The following is a 14,680-nucleotide window of genomic DNA, read 5'->3' as shown; positions in this document are numbered from 1 at the left end:
ATAAGACCACAGAGTCTCACCATTTCCTTTTCAACAGGTCCTCATCATTCTACAGAAAGAATGGTATCCTCTCTGGCCTCTGGGAGTGCCTTCTCCTTATCAACTGAAAGATAAATCTCAACAACATTGAAAAAAAAAAATTCATTTGCTGCAAGTATTTTTTTGCACAAGCCATGTGGAAGCTTCTTAATTTGACATGCGCTTTTACCAGGACCAAATATGTACGAATTTCACCCTCCCAGGTCATGAATATCCGGTATACACTTGAAGACCAAACTAAGATTCTAGGAACAACAGTTAGGAAACAAAAATGAACTTTTCCATATAATACTAAAAGAAGGTGTATCGCTACTAAACCTCATTTACATAACATTACCACAGACTGTGGAATGCCTCTGAATCCTACTACTTGCAATATACACACACACATACACACGCACTAAATTGCTCCATAGCAGTTACAACAAAGAATGCGCACCTCCTGCCTAACGTTTCTGGAAGTTCAAGACATTGATGTGTTAGAGCAATATGCGTGTTGTATTACCTGGGGGCCAAAGGCCACAATATATAGTACATGTACAGGTGCACATATGCAGAAAGCCCCCTAACATATGGGGAAACTACAATAGACAAATATATACATCTAACACCCCCCTCAAACTCATGGTGGATCCACAACACTGAGTTTGGAGAGTAAGAAATCATGCTGCGCTCGAGTCTGTGCCTTCGTAAAGAAATCCGCCAACTGCAAATCTGAAGGCACATACTGAACCGCAACAATATCATCCTGTACCTGTGCACGTGTGTAAAAAGCATCAACACCGATATGCTTGGTCAGCTCATGCTTGACCGGACCACGTGCAATACTGATAGCACCTGTACTGTCAGACAAAAGTGGAGTGGTGTCGTAACAGAGACCCCAAAATCTGCAAGCAACCACCGTAACCAAGTCACCTCAGCAATCAACAAAGCCATAGCCCGCAACTCAGCCTCAACACTCGAACGGGAAACTGCGACCTGTTTCTTCGTCTTCCAAGCAACAAGCGAACCACCAAGAAACACACAGTAAGCAGAAAGCGAACGACGATCCGTAGGATCACTCGCCCACGTAGCATCCGAATAGCACTGGAGCTGGAGAGAGCTGGAACGGGGAAAGAAAAGGCGACGAGTGATCGTGCCACGAAGATAACGAAGAACACGAAGGAGATGACTATAGTGAACAGTGGTAGGAGCTGAGACAAACTGACTCAGAATATGAACAGGATAAGAAATATCAGGACGAGTGACAGCAAGATAAACAAGACTCCCAACAAGATGGCGATAACGGGTGGGATCGGGAAGAGGATCACCATCGCAGGGACGAAGCTTAACATTAAGCTCCATAGGAGTATCGACCGTGCGCTCATCCCCAAGAGCAGCACGAGCAAGAAGATCCTGAATGTACTTCTCCTGAGAGATAGAAAAGCCATCAGAAGTGGAGGAAACCTCAATGCCAAGAAAATAGCGAAGAGGACCAAGATCAGTCATAAGAAACTGATCACGAAGACGAGCCTTGACGAAGGCAATATACTCGGGATCATCACCAGTAATGATCATATCATCAACATAGAGAAGAAGAAGAGTACGTCCACGAGGAGAAGTGTGAACGAAAAGTGCGGGATCATGAAGACTAGGAGAGAAACCAGCAGCAGTCACCACAGAGGCGAAGCGCTCAAACCAGGCACGAGGGGCCTGTTTGAGACCATAGAGAGAACGTCGAAGACGACAAACCATCCCATCGGGAACAGAATACCCGGGAGGAGGCTGCATGTAAACCTCCTCACTCAACTCGCCATTAAGAAAAGCATTCTGAACATCAAGCCGGGAGACGGACCAGCGGCGAGCGAAGCAACAGCAAGAAGGGTACGCACGAGTAGTCATATGAGCCACAGGGGCAAAAGTCTCATCATAGTCACGGCCGTGCTCCCGCTGAAAGCCACGAGCCACAAGACGCGCTTTATAGCGCTCAAGAGATCCATCAGAGCGAGTCTTAATTTTATAGACCCACTTACACGTGATAGGACGAACACCAGAAGGGGGAGAAACAAGATCCCAAGTGCCAGTGCGCTCAAGCGCAGCGATTTCCTCAGCCATGGCAAGCTGCCATTCAGGATGACGCTCGGCATCCCGATAAGAAGTCGGCTCGGAAACGACAGAAAGACCATACTGACTAGGAGAGTAACGAGCTGGAGCACGACGCTGACGAACATGCCGTGAAGGGGGAAGGTCATCAGCGGAGGACAACTCATCAGAAGAAGAGGAAGAAGGGACAACATCAGAAGGATCCGAAACCGGAGAACGAGGAGTACTAGGGGGACTAGACGGAGGAGAGGATGGCGCCGAAGGGGGAGCATCAGGACTAGGAGGGGGAGGAGACGGGATAGCAGGGGGTGCATCCAGAAAAAGAAGAAAAGAGATATCATCCACCGGGTAAGTACCCGAGGTGGGGCGAGGATAGAAGGGACGCGTCTCATCAAATGTGACGTTGATACGTCTCCGACGTATCGATAATTTCTTATGTTCTATGCCATATTATTGATGATACCTACATGTTTTATGCACACTTTATGTCATATTCGTGCATTTTCTGGAACTAACCTATTAACAAGATGTCGAAGAGCCGGTTCTCGTTTTCTGTCGTTTTTGGTTTCGAAATCCTAGTAACGAAATATTCTCGGAATCGGACGAAATCAAGACCCGGGTTCCTATTTTCACCGGAAGCATCCAGAACACCCGAGAGCCGCCGGAGGGGCCCTGTGGGCCCCAGATGATAGGGTGGCGCGGCCTGGGCCCTGGCCGCGCCAGCCTATGGTGTGGCCACCCCTTCGACCCTCCTGCGCCGCCTCTTCGCCTATATAAAGCCTCCGTCGCGAAACCCCTGATACGAAGAACCACGATACGGAAAACCTTCCAGAGCCGCCGCCATCGCGAAGCCAAGATCTGGGGGACAGGAGTCTCTGTTCCGGCACCCTGCCGGAGCGGGGAAGTGCCCCGGAAGGCTTCTCCATCGACACCGCTGCCATCTCCACCGCCATCTTCATCACCGCTGCTGCTCCCATGAGGAGGGAGTAGTTCTCCATCGAGGCTCGGGGCTGTACCGGTAGCTATGTGGTTCATCTCTCTCCTATGTGCTTCAATACAATAATCTCATGAGTTGCCTTACATGATTGAGATTCATATGATGATGCTTGTAATCTAGATGTCATTATGCTAGTCAAGTGAGTTTTACTTATGTGATCTCCGGAGACTCCTTGTCCCACGTGTGTAAAGGTGACGAGTGTGTGCACCGTGTGGGTCTCTTAGGCTATATTTCACGGAATACTTATTCACCTGTTGAATGGCATAGTGAGGTGCTTATTTATATCTCTTTATGATTGCAATGTGTTTGTATCACAATTTATCTATGTGCTACTCTAGCAATATTATTAAAGTAGTTTTATTCCTCCTGCACGTGTGCAAAGGTGACGAGTGTGTGCACCGTGTTAGTACTTGGTTTATGCTATGATCATGATCTCTTGTAGATTGCGAAGTTAACTATTGCTATGATAATATTGATGTGATCTATTCCTCCTACATATGCATGAAGGTGACAAGTGTGCATGCTATGCTAGTACTTGGTTTAGTCTTTTGATCTATCTTACACTAAAGGTTACTAAAATATGAGCATTATTGTGGAGCTTGTTAACTCCGGCATTGAGGGTTCGTGTAATCCTACGCAATGTGTTCATCATCCAACAAGAGTGTAGAGTATGCATTTATCTATTCTGTTATGTGATCAAAGTTGAGAGTGTCCACTAGTGAAAGTCTATTCCCTAGGCCTTGTTCCTAAATACTGCTATCGCTGCTTGTTTACTGTTTTACTGCGTTACTACTGCTGCGTTACTACTGCTACGTTACTACTGCTTGTTTACTGTCCTGGGCAAAGCACTTTTCTGGTGTCGTTGCTATTACTTATTCATACCACCTGTATTTCACTATCTCTTCGCCGAACTAGTGCACCTATTAGGTGTGTTGGGGACACAAGAGACTTCTTGCTTTGTGGTTGCAGGGTTGCATGAGAGGGATATCTTTGACCTCTTCCTCCCCGAGATCGATAAACCTTGGGTGATCCACTTAAGGGAAACTTGCTTGCTGTTCTACAAACCTCTGCTCTTGGAGGCCCAACACTGTCTACAAGAATAGAAGCTCCCGTAGACATCAAGCACTTTTCCGGCGCCGTTGCCGGGGAGGAAAGGTAAAAGGCACTCATACTCCGGTTCCGTGTAACAGTACTTTTCTCGGCGCCATTGTGTTTGTGCTCGAAGCTATTTCCTTTAGATCCTGCAATTGCATCTTTTTGTTTCTTGTTTACACTAGTTTGGCATAATGGACAACAATGAGCTTCTTATTCTATTTCCTGATTTAAAACATGGATTGTTTGATGCGAAAATTAAAAAACCTATGGAATCTTATTTGCATGCTTGGTAGTAATATTAGTATGAACGCTTTGAACACCATTGTTGATAATAATATAGAAAGTTCTAAGCTTGGGGAAGCTGGTTTTCATGATATTTTTAGTCCCCCAAGCATTGAGGAGAAAATTTTCTTTGATGATGCTTTGCCTCCTATATTTGATGATGAGAATAATGATGATAGCTACTTTGTTGAATTTTCTCCCACTATAACTAATAAAATTGATTATGCCTATGTGGAGAGTAATAATTTTATGCATGAGACTCACGATAAGAATGCTTTATGTGATAGTTATATTGTTGAGTTTGCTCACGATGCTACTGAAAGTTATTATGAGAGAGGAAAATATGGTTGTAGAAATTTTCATGTTACTAAAACACCTCTCTATGTGCTGAAATTTTTGAAGCTACACTTGTTTTATCTTCCTATGCTTGTTACTTTGCTCTTCATGAACTTGTTTATTTACAAGATTCCTATGCATAGGAAGCATGTTAGACTTAAATTTGTTTTGAATTTGCCTCTTGATGCTCTCTTTTGCTTCAAATAATATTTCTTGCGAGTGCATCATTAAAACTGCTTGAGCCCATCTTAATGGCTATAAAGAAAGAACTTCTTGGGAGATAACCCATGTGTTATTTTGCTACAGTACTTTGTTTTATATTTGTGTCTTGGAAGTTGTTTACTACTGTAGCAACCTCTCCTTATCTTAGTTTTGTGTTTTGTTGTGCCAAGTAAAGTCTTTGATAGTAAAGTAAGTACTAGATTTGGATTACTGCGCAGTTCCAAATTTCTTTGCTGTCACGAATCTGGGTCTACCTCCCTGTAGGTAGCTCAGAAAATTAAGCCAATTTACGTGCATGATCCTCAGATATGTACGCAACTTTCATTCAATTTGGGCATTTTCATTTGAGCAAGTCTGGTGGCCTAATAAAATCCATCTTTACGGACTGTTCTGTTTTGACAGATTCTGTCTTTTATTTCGCATTGCCTCTTTTGCTATGTTGGATGAATTTCTTTGATCCACTAATGTCCAGTAGCTTTATGCAATGTCCAGAAGTGTTAAGAATGATTGTGTCACCTCTGAACATGTGAATTTTTATTATGCACTAACCCTCTAATGAGTTGTTTCGAGTTTGGTGTGGAGGAAGTTTTCAAGGATCAAGAGAGGAGTATGATACAATATGATCAAGGAGAGTGAAAGCTCTAAGCTTGGGGATGCCCCGGTGGTTCACCCCTGCATATTCTAAGAAGACTCAAGCGTCTAAGCTTGGGGATGCCCAAGGCATCCCCTTCTTCATCGACAACATTATCAGGTTCCTCCCCTGAAACTATATTTTTATTCCGTCACATCTTATGCACTTTGCTTGGAGCGTTGGTTTGTTTTTGTTTTTTTTTGTTTGAATAAAATGGATCCTAGCATTCACTTTATGGGAGAGAGACACGCTCCGTTGTAGCATATGGACAAATATGTCCTTAGGCTCTACTCATAGTATTCATGGCGAAGTTTCTTCTTCGTTAAATTGTTATATGGTTGGAATTGGAAAATACTACATGTAGTAACTCTAAAATGTCTTGGATAATTTGATACTTGGCAATTGTTGTGCTCATGTTTAAGCTCTTGCATCATATACTTTGCACCCATTAATGAAGAAACACTTAGAGCTTGCTAATTTGGTTTGCATATTTGGTTTCTCTAGAGTCTAGATAACATCTAGTATTGAGTTTTGAACAACAAGGAAGACGAGTATGGAGTCTTATAATGTTTACAATATGTCTTTTATGTGAGTTTTGCTGTACCGTTCATCCTTGTGTTTGTTTCAAATAACCTTGCTAGCCTAAACCTTGTATCGAGAGGGAATACTTCTCATGCATCCAAAATACTTGAGCCAACCACTATGCCATTTGTGTCCACCATACCTACCTACTACATGGTATTTATCCGCCATTCCAAGGTAAATTGCTTGAGTGCTACCTTTAAAATTCCATCATTCACCTTTGCAATATATAGCTCATGGGACAAATAGCTTAAAAACTATTGTGGTATTGAATATGTACTTATGCACTTTATCTCTTATTAAGTTGCTTGTTGTGCGATAACCATGCTTACGGGGACGCCATCAACTATTCTTTGTTGAATATCATGTGAGTTGCTATGCATGTCCGTCTTGTCCGAAGTAAGAGAGATCTACCACCTTTATGGTTGGAGCATGCATATTGTTAGAGAAGAACATTGGGCCGCTAACTAAAGCCATGATTCATGGTGGAAGTTTCAGTTTTGGACACATATCCTCAATCTCATATGAGAATAATAATTGTTGCCACATGCTTATGCATTAAAGAGGAGTCCATTATCTGTTGTCCATGTTGTCCCGGTATGGATGTCTAAGTTGAGAATAATCAAAAGCGAGAAATCCAAAATGCGAGCTTTCTCCTTAGACCTTTGTACGGGCGGCATGGAGGTACCCCATTGTGACACTTGGTTAAAACATGTGCATTGCAAAGATCCGGTAGTCCAAGCTAATTAGGACAAGGTGCGGGCACTATTAGTATACTATGCATGAGATTTGCAACTTGTAAGATATAACTTTCATAACTCATATGCTTTATTACTACCGTTGACAAAATTGTTTCATGTTTTCAAAATAAAAGCTCTAGCACAAATATAGCAATCGATGCTTTCCTCTTTGAAGGACCATTCTTTTTACTTTTATGTTGAGTCAGTTCACCTATCTCTCTCCACCTCAAGAAGCAAACACTTGTGTGAACTGTGCATTGATTCCTACATATTTGCATATTGTACTTGTTATATTACTCTATGTTGACAATTATCCATGAGATATACATGTTACAAGTTGAAAGCAACCGCTGAAACTTAATCTTCCTTTGTGTTGCTTCAATACCTTTACTTTGATTTATTGCTTTATGAGTTAACTCTTATGCAAGACTTATTAATACTTGTCTTGAAGTACTATTCATGAAAAGTCTTTGCTTTATGATTCACTTGTTTACTCATGTCATTACCATTGTTTTGATCGCTGCATTCACTACATATGTTTACAAATAGTATGATCAAGGTTATGATGGCATATCACTTCAGAAATTATCTTTGTTATCGTTTTACACTGCTCGGGACGAGCGGAACTAAGCTTGGGGATGCTTGATACGTCTCCGACGTATCGATAATTTCTTATGTTCTATGCCATATTATTGATGATACCTACATGTTTTATGCACACTTTATGTCATATTCGTGCATTTTCCGGAACTAACCTATTAACAAGATGCCGAAGAGCCGATACTGTTTTCTCGCTGTTTTTGGTTTCAGAAATCCTAGTAACGAAATATTCTCGGAATCGGACGAAATCAAGACCCGGGTTCCTATTTTCACCGGAAGCATCCGGAACACCCGAGAGCCGCCGGAGGGGGCCCTGTGGGCCCGGATGATAGGGTGGCGCGGCCCGGGCCCGGGCCGCGCCGGCCTATGGTGTGGCCACCCCTTCGACCCTCCTGCGCCGCCTCTTCGCCTATATAAAGCCTCCGTCGCGAAACCCCCGATACGAAGAACCACGATACGGAAAACCTTCCCGAGCCGCCGCCATCGCGAAGCCAAGATCCGGGGACAGGATTCTGCTGTTCCGGCACCCTGCCGGAGCGGGGAAGTGCCCCGGAAGGCTTCTCCATCGACACCGCTGCCATCTCCACCGCCATCTTCATCACCGCTGCTGCTCCCATGAGGAGGGAGTAGTTCTCCATCGAGGCTCGGGGCTGTACCGGTAGCTATGTGGTTCATCTCTCTCCTATGTGCTTCAATACAATAATCTCATGAGCTGCCTTACATGATTGAGATTCATATGATGATGCTTGTAATCTAGATGTCATTATGCTAGTCAAGTGAGTTTTACTTATGTGATCTCCAGGAGACTCCTTGTCCCACGTGTGTAAAGGTGACGAGTGTGTGCACCGTGTGGGTCTCTTAGGCTATATTTCACGAGAATACTTATTCACTGTTGAATGGCATATTGAGGTGCTTATTTATATCTCTTTATGATTGCAATGTGTTTGTATCACAATTTATCTATGTGCTACTCTAGCAATGTTATTAAAGTAGTTTTATTCCTCATGCACGTGTGCAAAGGTGACAGTGTGTGCACCGTGTTAGTACTTGGTTTATGCTATGATCATGATCTCTTGTAGATTGCGAAGTTAACTATTGCTATGATAATATTGATGTGATCTATTCCTCCTACATATGCATGAAGGTGACGGTGTGCATGCTATGCTAGTACTTGGTTTAGTCTTTTGATCTATCTTACACTAAAGGTTACTAAAATATGAGCATTATTGTGGAGCTTGTTAACTCCGGCATTGAGGGTTCGTGTAATCCTACGCAATGTGTTCATCATCCAACAAGAGTGTAGAGTATGCATTTATCTATTCTGTTATGTGATCAAAGTTGAGAGTGTCCACTAGTGAAAGTCTATTCCCTAGGCCTTGTTCCTAACTGTTTTACTGCGTTACTACTGCTGCGTTACTACTGCTACGTTACTACTGCTTGTTTACTGTCCTGGGCAAAGCACTTTTCTGGTGTCGTTGCTATTACTTATTCATACCACCTGTATTTCACTATCTCTTCGCCGAACTAGTGCACCTATTAGGTGTGTTGGGGACACAAGAGACTTCTTGCTTTGTGGTTGCAGGGTTGCATGAGAGGGATATCTTTGACCTCTTCCTCCCTGAGATCGATAAACCTTGGGTGATCCACTTAAGGGAAACTTGCTGATGTTCTACAAACCTCTGCTCTTGGAGGCCCAACACTGTCTACAAGAATAGAAGCTCCCGTAGACATCAGACGTCACGAGAGATGCGCATCCGACGACCAACGGGGTCCCAACAGCGATAGCCCTTATGCTCATCACTGTATCCGAGAAAAACACACTCAACAGACTGAGCGGTCAGTTTAGTGCGTTCGCGAGGAGGCGGAAGGACATAGCAGACGCAACCAAATGAACGGAGAGTCGAGTAGTCTGGAGAAACACCAGAGAGACGCTCGAGAGGAATGCCACCCTGTAGAGCAGCGGAAGGCTGAATGTTAATGAGGTGGGCCGACGTAGCGACAGCCTCAGCCCAGAAATGTGGCGGAAGAGAAGAGGCTAGAGTAGCAAGCAGACCACGAAGACCCCTGAGAATGTCCTGATCAGAGAGTGCAACTGCAGAAGATCCTGAAGAGCCAGCCTGCTGACGATCCTGGAACTGCTGACGTAAACTGGGATCCCGCGTCCAGCAGGTGGAGGAAGTGTGGCCAACCTGGCCACAGTAGGTGCAATGAGGACGGGGGCGAAGACTCGGACCGCGAGGCTGCTGACGTAAACTGGAATCCCAAGCATCAAGCAGGCAGTGAAGTTGCGCTATCTCTCATGCGCAGAGAGGGGCGCGACTGGAGAGGTCGACGTACAATCAGGTGCCGACGAGGAGCTATCAGCCACACGCACAGAGGCCACCAAAGGGGGCGACGGAGAGCAACACGCCGATGAAGACAGAGTCGGCAAAGCGCGGTCATAACCACGTGAAGAGGCCGCGAAAGTCGATGTAGAGCGGCAAGCCGACGCAGACGGAGTCGGTGAAGCGCGGGCAGAGCCGCGTGAAGAGGCCGCAAACGTACAATCAGGTGCCGATGAGGAGCTATCACCCACACGCACAGAGGCCACCAAAGGGGGAGACGGAGAGCAACACGCCGATGAAGACAGAGGCGGCAAAACGCGGTCATAACCACGTGAAGAGGCCGCGAAAGTCGATGTAGAGCGGCAGGCCGACATAGACGAAGTCGGCGAAGCGCGGGCAGAGCCGCGTGAAGAGGCCGCAAAAGTCGATGTAGAGCGGCAGACCGAGGGAGACAAAACCGGCGAAGCACGGCCAGAGCGGCGGGAAGAGGCCGCGAAAGTCGATATAGAGCGGCGAGCCGACGTAGACGGAGTCGGTGAAGCGCGGGCAGAGCCGCGTGAAGAGGCCGCAAACGGCGACGAAGAATGGCTAGCCGTCATACACGGAAGCAGCGGACAAATACCAAGTACCGAAGATGGGCCCAAAGAGAAGGTGGGATCAGCGGAAGAAGACATCGGGTAACAACAGCCGACGACAGTTTTTTTTTTTGCTTTTTTGCTTTTTTTTGTTTTTTTTTTACCTCAGAAGAAAGTCAACTGCAGAACAAGAGATACGGCCACGCACGAAGAGCAGGGAGCGGCCAGCACGAAGAGCAGGGAGATAGGCCAGGGAGAAGCACGGATCGGGGAGCAGAGCAAGGGCGTCGGGACGATCTGGTGGGCCTGGAGCAGAAGAGCAGGGGAGCAGGGGGCGGGCGGATCGGCGCGGGTTGGAGCAGAACCAGGACTGCCCGCCTCGGGAGAGCAGCGCGGATCGGGCGGCCAAGCACGGGAAGCAGCTGCAGTCCAAGGCGTTCGAAGCAACGATGCTCGCGGCCGAGCAGGGGAGCAGGGGGCGGGCGGATCGGGGCGATCGGGCAGGGCGCGCAGCAGGCGGATCAGCGAGGCGAGATCGAGGGCGGCGGAATCGGGAGACGATCGGGAGCGAGGCGACGTGGGCGAGAAGAAACAGCGGCCAGATCGGAACCGGCAACGGAGACCGGGGCGAGGTGGCGGCTGTGACGAGGAGAAAAGAGGAGCTAAACCTTCAGCTCTGATACCATGTTAGAGCAATATGCGTGTTGTATTACCTGGGGGCCAAAGGCCACAATATATAGTACATGTACAGGTGCACATATGCAGAAAGCCCCTAACATATGGGGAAACTACAATAGACAAATATATACATCTAACATGATGGAATATCCGAACATGAAGAAGAAGAGGATGACAAAGGCAAAGTGGCCTAGCACAATGTAGCCAAGGAAATCGTGCTTTATTCCCAGAGAGTCGTCCAGATATTGCTTCACCGAAACAGAGACCCCCACCAGGAACTGAAAGAGTACCGGTGCTGTCGCCAAACTGCGACGCAACGACGCCGTAGATGGTCCAGGACACAGGGTTGGCCCAGTAGTACCACCTCCACCAGACTGGTATTAACTGCAACAACAATCGTCAGTGACAACCATTGTCAATCAATTGATGAATTTGGACATACAGCATAGCTAATCGAAGGTCAATCTACTTACCGTTCTGGGGACGAGGAACCCAGCAAACAGATTTCAAAGAGGCATCACAAAGGATATTAATATGTTTGCGAGCATCGCGGATGGGATCAGTGCCACCAACATCATGCCAAACAACGTGAAGTAGTTGAAGCTTGAAATGATGAAGAACAAGAAGTAGAAGAACTTGTCGGCTTTCCACTCATTTCCAATCATCGAATAGATGACGAGTGTGTATAAAATCTCCTGCAGGACGTTGTAGATGATCTCCACGCTTGTCTGCACAAACCACACAATTATGAGAATGGATGGGTTTAGATTTGTTCATATCCAAAATATCACCAAGCCGCGGCCTTAAAACTACACATGCAAAATGTTTACCTGAGCTAATGCATAGGACAATGGAGAATACATGCCGGCCGCCTTTTCACGGTAGAAAACTGTTCTCTCAATTGCCACAACGGGTTGAACCGTGATGCAATTGGCAGCCCCAAGGAAGAAGACAGCAGCATGAGTGGCTCCAAGTAGATTGAACAAATCTTGTTGTGACTCTCTGCCACACACAAAAATATATTAGATCCTCTATAAGAGCTAATGTAATCATCTTTCAACAACACTGCTCTTAACCATTGCAAGAAAATGGGATCACATACAGTTTTGTTCCTTTTTGCGCGGGAAATCCAGTCACGATCCAGTCACGATCCTGCTCTTGAATATCTATTTCGAATGAGACTCCGGCTGGCGGCTCCCACACATGATCTTCTAGATGGATGGAATATGATATCATATGTACTAATGTACAGACAAGCATGGCGGCGCATCGCCATCATCCCAGCACATGTGCATGTACTACCGCAAGGGAAGGGAAGGGCATAGTAGTAATGTTCAGGGCGTCAACGGTCGTGCATCCGACAGTCAAATCACGCCCCGCGACTACTCATCCCCTCCTTCCTTACCTCGGAGAATTGGTTAGGCAAATTCAAGTCAAAGCTGCTACAATTCTCCGTCTTGTCAACATCAGCTCCTCTTGCCGCACAATCCAAGTAACAGAACGGCTCACAAAGTATCTACTATGTCACATCAGGTGTGGAAGAATGGCCCAAGCTTCCACCATGATGCCGGGCACATACATGGCATTGGTATCTTCTCTCTTCCTAACGGTACCAATTAAGTTTCTACTACGAGTACATGATCAGGGCTTCGGATATGCTTCGCTTTGTGATATTTTTTCTTTCTCATTCATCCGATTTTGTTTTGCATGTGGCTGCGCCATCCTTTCCTAAATCCTGGCTAATCAATCAGGCGCGAGCAGGTACTATGATGCCTGCAGAATTGAGACCGGCTCCTTGGACGCACGTGCAGCAGTCGTGGCTACGGGCAACGGATTTCTTTTTTTTTCTTTTCTTCTCGTCTCTTTTCTTTTAGCGAATTATTGCGTGTAACGGATCGAAAATGACGGAACAACTACTCAACTAGCAGTAACTAGTAAACAGCGAGCAACTAGCCAACTAGTGCTCCAACATCTTCATTTCCTAATTAATTACCGTCACATGTATTTAAGCATATCATCAATACCATCCAAATAAGTGCATCGGTGGGAACATCCAAATCAGCGATTTTTCCTTAAAGCCACCCACCTCGCGTGCAAGGAGAGGGAGGAACGCAACGCCAAGCTCGTGCGAGCGGACATGGCACCATCTCCCGCGAATCCGCAAAAAAGCGGAGTGGAAATTTAGCCGCCTTTGGCCGACTCCCACGCCCCTATTTATCTCCCTCCGCCTCGCCGGTAAAGCTTGTGCCACCATTTTCCTCTGCGAGATGTCCTCTGCCTCCTCGGATGGTTGTGAGTAACATGAAACCCTAGCTCTGGTAGACTATATGTGAGCATGTGGTAGATTTGACTATATATAGCAATAGAGAGTAGGTTTTGAAGAGATAACTACATGATATCGTGTAAGAATTTGGTAGATAACATGACGGCTTGGTACTAAAATAGGTCTTCTTTGTTGTCAGATGATGTTATGATAGATAGATGGTAGATTTTCCGTCGTTATGCACTCCTAGATGAATAAGGATCACAATGCGGATGGTGCGGTTTCAACACATTCTTACCCCCTCGTGTTTTCTCCCCGGGGGTGCGCCAGGGAGAAGCCCTAAGCGCCACCAAATTCCTCCCCCCTTCCCCCCACGGCGGATCCCCTTTTGGAGATACCGCCGGCTTTTGTTGTGGTGCATTCCGGCCAAGGGCCAAAGGTTCCTAGGCTGGAGGCTTTGCGACGATGGCTCCCTGGGCAGCTGGGCGGTTCCCCTCTTGGTCGATGCCGCCGGCTTTGGTCGTGGTGTCATTTTATTATATTTTAATATTCAGAACTATATCATTTTCCTTATGTTTTAATCGGTAGAAATACATAAAAAAATAGGTGCTTAAAACTCTGCCATGACAGAGAAAAACTCGGGCGGCCAGTTATTTTTTGTGTCACGAAAGATTACTACTTTTGCAAACTGAACTTTCAAGTTGAGGAGTTTCCAAGCACATGGTCCTTCCGGTGGGCCCATCAAAATAAGTCACACCACGAGACCAGAGTGACCCATGAGGTGTTCACATTCATGCTATTGATGGGCTTACACTTAAAAGGAGGGGCCGTCTTGGAGGCATCTTTGGAAGATAGGAAGATCAGCGTGGAGCACACGACAACATAGGCGACTAGGATCTTGGTTGACTTGGTCTTATCCTCTAAACCCTAAGTCATCGCCTATATAAGGCTTGGCTAGAGGTAGGAACCCTAGATTCTCATTAATCCTCCCTAGTCTCCTCTACCACCTCCGACGACTTGTAAACACATCTATCAATAAAATCAAGCAGGAAGTAGCTATTTACCTTCACCAAAATGGGCCGAACTTGGGTGTATCACGTGTATGCCAATCTCTTCCAAGACATCCAATGTCGCCATAGTCTTCCACCTCATCTAAGCTACCCCGTGTAGCATTTGTCTCAACAATGTGTCGACACCCGCTCCCACCGGACCAATAGGAACTTATGGCTTTTGG

General features: G+C 46.0%; 1 pseudogene; it reads right to left on the bottom strand.

Moving 5' to 3' along the window:
- Nucleotides 1-327: 327 nt before the first annotated feature.
- On the bottom strand, nucleotides 328-12,443 carry LOC124682006 (annotated as a pseudogene).
- Between the last annotated feature and the right edge of the window lie 2,237 nt (nucleotides 12,444-14,680).

Source organism: Lolium rigidum, unplaced genomic scaffold (genome assembly GCF_022539505.1).
Source record: "Lolium rigidum isolate FL_2022 unplaced genomic scaffold, APGP_CSIRO_Lrig_0.1 contig_65282_1, whole genome shotgun sequence".
Taxonomy (NCBI): Eukaryota; Viridiplantae; Streptophyta; class Magnoliopsida; order Poales; family Poaceae; genus Lolium; species Lolium rigidum.
The sequence above is the reverse complement of the archived record's forward strand: the minus strand, read 5'-3'. Positions and strand labels throughout refer to the sequence as shown.